Here is an 8,083-nt window from a genome sequence, read left to right on the forward strand (position 1 = left end):
TCAACAAAGGGAAAAAAATTCACCAAATGGAAATAAATGTACAATAGCTCTTGAGTTAATATTATTCCAAGACTATGGCCCTAAATTCTAATGAAGAATTTCTGTAAGTATTTTTGTGAGGATAAAGTGGTTTAGATATGTCAAATGCCTACAGTAAAATTAAGCACATAGTAGAACATTAATACATTTTGGTACATTAACCAAAAAATTAAAGGATGCTTATAATCACTTGACTTAACAGTAAACATAACTAATAATGGATGCAGATAAAATCCCTTAGGGTTCCAGACAGTTCATTCAGTCTTATTAAGAAGTTTTGATACTACCCCCTATTTTTAATTCTTTATTTTCGTTTGAGATCAGAGGACTGATACAAGGCAAATTATGTCTGCATATTTATTCCAAAACATACTATCTTTCTTGATTCATTTTCATGTATACCAATCAGTATGTTGTTGTTGTTGTTTGCCATCAAGTCGGCCCTGACTCATATATCATTGGATAATGTGCTGAGGAGTCTACTAACAGTGCCTTAAGAGACAGTGAAAACTGTAAGTGTTTACAGGGGATCTCATTCTGTCATGCTTTTTAAAAATAATCTCTAGATTTAATCCTTCCTTCCATCCATTATATCAATTTGAATTGCAATTAACACTCAGTGACTAAAAATTTTTAAGTTCTTGGAATATTTTGTATTCTAATTTCAAAATATGGTGGACATACCATTGCTTAAACTTATGATATAACCTTATCATACGGTCCAACATCACATTTTTTTTTTCTTGAAGACTTAAAAAATACTAAGCTTAATAAATTTTTCTTTTTCTTTTTAATTTTTATTTTAAGAGTTTGTTTTACATTCAACATTACGTGTTTATTTAGTTTCACTTCCCATTTACCATGCCCAACTCTAACCCAGTCTTCTCCCCTCCCTGCCCAGTAACCCTTCCCTGGTGCCCCTCATAGTTATGCGTCCTATTTGTCCTGAATTTCCTCCATGTGAAAGTTGTCCCTCTAGTGCTCTGTGGTCTATTGCTCTAAGGGATGTATTACCACAGACTATGTGGATGCATCATCCTGGGTTGAGTGGTCTGCCTATACATCTTGTTAACTGTTGGGCTGAGAGCCAGCCCCTGGGAGTGAGTTTTACTCCAAGCACAGAACGTATTCCAGGCCCATAGTATTGGGGGTCTCACCAGACTCCATCCGACCAGTAATTCTGGTCATTATTGAGTTTTTAGATTTTGTTCTACATTTTTCTCCCACTCTATCCAGGATCTCCTGAGTGACTGGCATTGGTAGGCAGGCACCATCTAGTTCTTCTGGTCTTGAGGGCCATCATGTCCTAGGGCTGATTGCTTCCAAATACTTATTATTATTTTTATTTTTTGCACTCTTTGCTTCCGATGCTAGGAGACCATTAGCTGCATCTTAGATGGCCACTTGGAAGCCTTTAAGACCCCTGGTGCTACTCACCAATGTAGGATGCAGAACAAGGCTTTTATGTATTTTGTTGTGCCAGTTGAGTCTGGTGTTCCCTTACTATGGTCCTGAGATGGTAGATATATTGGATCTCTCTCCCATAGTGTCTGGGTGTCTGTGAGGGATTGCTCTGTGTCTTGTCTTCTATTGTCTCTATAAGGATTTCAGGTATTTTGTATCACATGTATCTGTGCAAGATTAGCCTGCGCTGAGTCTTTGCTTGGTCTAGAGTATACTCCTGTTCACTTACCCTCATCTGATCCTCTCAGGTGTTTATGTCTTTATCTGTAGCCTTGTGTTTGGTGTTAATGGTAATGCAGTATTGTGGACACATTTGTTGGTAGTAGCTTCTGTCTTCTATCTCTTAAGTGCACAATTCAGTGTCCTCCCATTTCCTAATGTTATTATGATGGTCACAGACTATTTCCATACATCCTTCCCCTTACCCACGTCAGTGTGTGGGTCCCAACTAGCCCAAAATTAATCCCTCCCCTCCCCTCCCCACCCAAGTAACCTACAAAGTGAGTTCCCTTTCCCAAGCAAACACTCTGTCTTTTTACAATAATGGGCTCATACAGTACTTGTCCTTTGCAATTGACTTAATTTCACTCAGCATAATGTCCTCCAGGCTCATTCATGATGTGAGATGATTCATGTATCCCTCATTGTTCTTTAATGTAACATACTATTCCATTATGTGCATGTACCAGGATATATTCCTAGTAATGGAATTGCTGGGTCAAATGTTATTTCTATTTTCATTTTTTTAAGTAAATGCCATACTGTATGCCATAATAGTTGTACCATTTTACAATTCCACCAGCAGTGCATAAAAGTTCCAATCTCTCCACAACCTCCCCAGCATTTATTATTTTCTGACCTGTGGAACTTTGCTATTATTGCTGGGGTGAGATGATATCTCATCATTGCTTTGATTTGCATCTCTCTGATGACTAATGATCATGAGCAATTTTTCATGTGTTTGTTGGCCGCCAACATTTCATCTTTGGTGAAGTGTCCGTTCAAGTCTTTTGCCCATTTGTGAATTAGGTTATTTGCCTTTTTGGTGTTGAGGTGTTTCTATAGAGTTTGGAGATAAGGCCTTTGTCAGATATGTCATAGGCAGGTATTTTCTCCCAATCTGTAGGTTCTCTTTTTACCCTTTTGAAAAAGTCTTTCGATGTGCATAAGAATTTAATTTTTAAAAACCTCAGTCATCTAGCTTCTCTTCTACCTCCTGTACATTCTGGGTTATGCTTGATAGTCCGTTTATGCCATAAATTAAGGCCCCCAGGTTTGCCCCTATTTTATCTTTGACGATGAATTTTATCGTTTTGGTTTTACATTTAAGTCTTTGATCCAGCTTGAGTTTGTTTTTGTGTATGGGGTGAGGTATGGGTCTTGTTTTGTTTTTCTGCAAGTGGATATCCAGTTTTGCCAGCACCATTTGTTAAAGAGGCTGTCACTTCCCCATTTAATAGGTTTTGGACTTTTGCCAAAGATCAGCTGTCCATAAATGGATGGATCTATATCTGGACTTCCGATTCTGTTCCATTGGTAGACTTAATAAATTCCTTAACTACTTTTCCATTTCTTAAAGTTACACTCAAGTGCTTATTGATTACCAACTTCACAGGGTAAGTAAAGTTAAAGTTATTAAAATATCTTCAATGCCTGGGAGGAAGTATGTTATTTAGAGAAATAATAGAAGCTGAATTGCTTATAATTTTACTCATTGAATCTCGTCCCTCCCTTTCCCTCCTTCTCCTTGTACTACTATAAGCACAAAAAATCTGGGTACTTGGAGTATTATGTTTCTTATTCTTGTATAATTTTAGAAATGCTGATAGTCTCTGTTTAAATGTAATATTAAGTTTTCTGAGAATATGTACTTAAAATTAATTTAAAACTGCAGCATATTTCTATTATTTAGGATGTTTAGACACAGGGAGCAGTATATACACACCAACACGTATTATTAATTTTCAAAAAATTAGAACATGAAAAAAAAGTTAGCTTTAGATTTCACATAGTATAATCTCTCTTCACATAGTGCAATCTCCTTTAAGGAGTTCTGGTGGTGTTGCTGTAAGGAATTCAGCTGTTAGCCAAAGGTCAGTGGTTTGAACCCAAAAACTGCTGCACGGGAAAAAGATGAGGAGGTCTGCTTCCATAAAGACTTACAGCCTTGGAAATCTTATTGGGGGTCACTATGAGTTGGAATCAACTTGATGGCAATGGTTTTTTTTTTTGGGGGGGGGATTAATCTCTCTTTAATTACTCAAAAAGCAATTTATTGTATATTTTAGAGGTTTCAAATGAATAGCATATTATAATTAATTGACTAAAATGCCCTACTTTTCAGAAGAGGATATGGAATGAAGAATGTCACTGCTGATGTCAGATGGATCTTGGCTGAAAGCAAAGAACACCAAAAAGATGTTTACCTGTGTTGTATTCACTATAAAAGCATTTGACTGCATGGATAATAAAAAAATTATGAATACCACTGTGAAGAATAGGAATTCTAGAACACTTAATTGTGCTCATGAGAAACCTATCCAAAACCCAAGAAGAGGCAGTCATTTGAATAGAACAAGGGGGTACTGCATGGTTTAAAATCAGGAAAGTGTGCATCAGGGCTGTATTCTTCCACCACACTTATTCATTCTGTGTGATGAGAAAATAATCTGAGAACCTGGATTGTATGAAGAAGAATGTAGCATCAGAATTGGAGCAAGACTCATTAACAACCTGTGATGTATGGATGACACAACCTTGCTTGTTGAAAGTGAAGAAGACCTAAAGCACTCACTGGTGAAGATCAAAGACCACAGCCTTCAGTATGGACTACACCTCAACATAAAGAAAACGAAAATCCTCACAACTAGACCAGTCAGTAGTGATAAGTGGAGAAAATATTGAAGTTGTCAAGGATTTCATTTTACATGGATCCACAATCAACACCCATGGAAGAATGTGTTAAGAAATAAAATGACATGTTGCATTGGGCACATGTGCTGGAAAAGTTCCCTTTAGAGTGTTAAAGGGCAAAGATATTCTTTTAAAGACTGAGGTATATCTGACCCAAACCATGGTATTTTCAATTGCTTCATATACGTATGAAAGCTACCTAGATCCACAAAAAAAAAAAAAGAAAGAAAATGACCATGGAAGCAGAAATCAAGAAATCAAATGATGTATTGCATTGGGATAAATCTGATACAAAATTACTCTTTAAAGTGTTGAAGAGCAAATGTGTCACTTTGAAGACTAAGGTGCATCTGACCAAACTCTTTGTACTTTTAATAGTCTCATATACATGTGAAAGCTGGACAACATATAAGGGAGACCAAAGAAGAATTGACACATTTGAATCGTGGTGTTGGTGAAGAATATTGAATATAATATCATGGACTGCCAGAATAATAAACAGATCTGTCATGGAAGAAGTACATCCAGAATGTTCCTTAAAGATGAGAATGTTTAAACTTTGTCTCTTAAACTTGGTCATGTTGTCAGTAAGGACCCATCCTTGAAGAAAGATATTTTGCTTGGTATGTATATTAGTGAGTCAAAGAAAAAGGAGAAGACCCTCAATGAGACGGATTGGCACAGTGACTGCCACAATGAGCTCAAACACAGCGATGGTTTTGAGGATGGTGCAGGCCTGGACAGTTTTGTTCTTGTGTACATAGGGTTGTTTTGAGTCAAAACCCTCTCGATGGCACCTTACAACAACAATTTAGAGTAGCTGTGCTCCAAGTGTGATCCCTGGTCCAACAGCATCAGCATCACCAGGAAATTACTTCCATTCATCAGACCTACTGACTCAGAAACTCCAGGGGTAGGGGACAACAATTTGTGTTTATGAAACATCCCCTGTGGTATGCTGGTTGAGTGTTTGACTGCTAAATGAAAGGTCAGTGGTTTGAACTAACCAGCCACTCTGCAAGAGAAAGATGTGGCAATCTGCTTCCATGAAGATCATAGCTTTGGAAACCTTATAGAGCAGTTGTTCTTGTTCCCATAATCCCATAAATTGGAATTGACTCAACGGCAATGGGTTTGTTTACTGAAGAATTCTGATGCAAGTAAAATTTGAAAACCACTAATTTGCTGTGGAGTAAAAGAAATATGTAAATGTGACCTTTGTCCTGTTCTTTGCGTTATTGACTGTAGGAAAGTAATTGCAGGTATTGGGAAATTCCCTTTAGAGTAAACTTTGTGCTTTACACGAAAATAAGTTTGTAAAGGGATGCCTCTGTCTCTACCAGAGTCAATAGCTTGGGCCAATACCTGAAGGCATCATAAGGAATTTGACTACATATTAAAATTTTTAAGAATACAGGAGTTCTGCTCAGATGGTGGAATAGGCAGACGAACTACACAGACCCTCTTTAACAAAGAAAAGAGGAATCAATTAACACAGATACAAAAGATAATCCTGGAGCCCTGAGATTTGAAGTGGATACAGAAGTGGACCAAACTCGAACTAGTGGAAGAATCTGCATGAGAACACCAAAAAAGGAGACATAGGGAGCTGCAGACTGTTAGTGATCCTGATGGCACAGATAGCTGGATATTGTCAAGTGATGTTAGGACCTAAGAATTAGCCTAAAAATCAGCCCTGCTAGCCAGGGTTGTTCTGGGCCCCACTCAAATCTAGCAGGTTTCTGAGTCACTTGATAAATAGGCTGCAGCAACACAACCAAATGAGGGATATGTTGCCTTCAAAATCCAAAGAGGCCCACCAGACATTGTGCCTCCTATTTAGTTGTGAGAGAGGCCAGATACAATAACTTATCCTTCACTTTAGTGGGAATATCTTAACATGCCCCACACCATTGGACCTGTAGAAATTTCACTGAGATGGAAGGAGCCTGAATTTTTGTTGGGTTAATTTCCAAACCTCTAGCATGCATATGTCTCACTGGTAAGGCTAGAGTTATCGATACTTCTTCCTTACTAGGTCCAATCAGCACAATGTCATCAATATAATGGATCAGTGTGATGTCTTGTGGAAAGGAAAGGTGATCAAGATCCCTATTGACTAAATTATGACATAGTGCCGGGGAGTTTATATACCCCTGAGGAAGCACGTGAAAGTATAGTGTTGGCCTTACCAGCTGAAAGCAAACTGCTTCTGATGGTCCTTTGAAATTGGTTTCGAGAAGAAGGCATTGGCCAGATCAATAGCTTCATACCAAGTACCAGGAGATGTACTAATTTGCTCAAGCAATGAAACCACATCAGGAACAGCAGCTGCAATTGGTTCACCACCTGATTAAGTTTATGATAGTCTACTGTCATTTTTTTGCACAGGCCAAACAGGCGAATTAAATGGGGATGTGGTGGGAATCACCACCCCTGCATCCATCCTTCAAGTCCTTGATGGTGGCAATAATCTCTGCAACCCATTGAGGGATGCGGGATTACTTTTGATTTACTATTTTTGTACGTAGAGGCAGTTCTAATGGCTTCCACTTGGCTTTTCCTACCATAATAGCCCTTACTCCACATATCAGGGACCCAGTGTAGGAATTCTAACAGTTGCTCAATATATCTATCTATTCCAATAATGCATTCTAGAACTGGGGAGATCATTACTGGATGGGTTTGGGGACCCACTGGACCCACTGTGAAACACACCTTAACCAAGACTCCATCAATAACTTGACCTCCATATGCCCCCACTCTCACTAGTGGGCCACAATGATGCTTTGGGTCTCCTGGAATTAGTGTCAGTTCAGAACCAGTGTCCAGTAATCCCTAAAAACTCTGATTGTTTCTTTTTCCCACATGAACAGTCACTCTTATAAAAGGCCTCAAATTCCTTTGGGGAAGGCTGAGAGAAAGATTGACATAAATTTTTGGCAATGTAGTGGGGTCCTTCTTCAAAGGGACCTGGCCTCCCCTCCATTCAAGGGGTTGTGGGTCTGTAAACTGACCCAAGTCTGGGAATTGATTGAGAGACTATGACTCTGTATTCCAGTGATTCAATCTAGGCTACTGTTCATGTGGCCCAAAGTTCTTCTGTCTATACAGATCAAGTAAATATTTATTAGGTTTGCCATGTATTTCACTACTAGGAACACCATGTGCAAGTAGCCAATACCATAATTCCACATGAGTCAGACTATTCTGATTACTGTTCTGAGTTTGTTGTCCATTATTGTAACCACGCCCACCTTGCCTTTGTAGATTAACTGCTGCCACTTGGCCCTACTACCATGGGGTCCAATCAGTCCCATTGTAGTTAAGTGTCTTAGTTCAATTACAGCAGTTTCCACTGTCAAATCAGGTTTACATAAAATAGCAATCGCAGCAGTCTTCAAGGATGCTGGAGCTCCCTTCACAAATTTATTTCTCACCATACTGGTAAAAAGCATGTCTTCTGGACTCTTCATTTCTGGCTCTAGGAGTCTAATCTGATAAATCCATTCTAACAGGCCAATTTCCCTAAGCCTCTGGATACCTTCTTCTACATTATACTAAGGCAGGTCTGGTATTTCAGCTTGACTTAAGGGAGGCCGTCACATAATCTACGCTTCAGTAAGCCAACCAAATAAACTATTTGATCCTTTCCTAACCTCTCAAG

The sequence above is a fragment of the Orycteropus afer genome, unplaced genomic scaffold, assembly GCF_000298275.1.
Source record: "Orycteropus afer afer isolate SDZICR_OR568_19922 unplaced genomic scaffold, OryAfe1.0 scaffold00189, whole genome shotgun sequence".
Lineage (NCBI taxonomy): Eukaryota > Metazoa > Chordata > Mammalia > Tubulidentata > Orycteropodidae > Orycteropus > Orycteropus afer.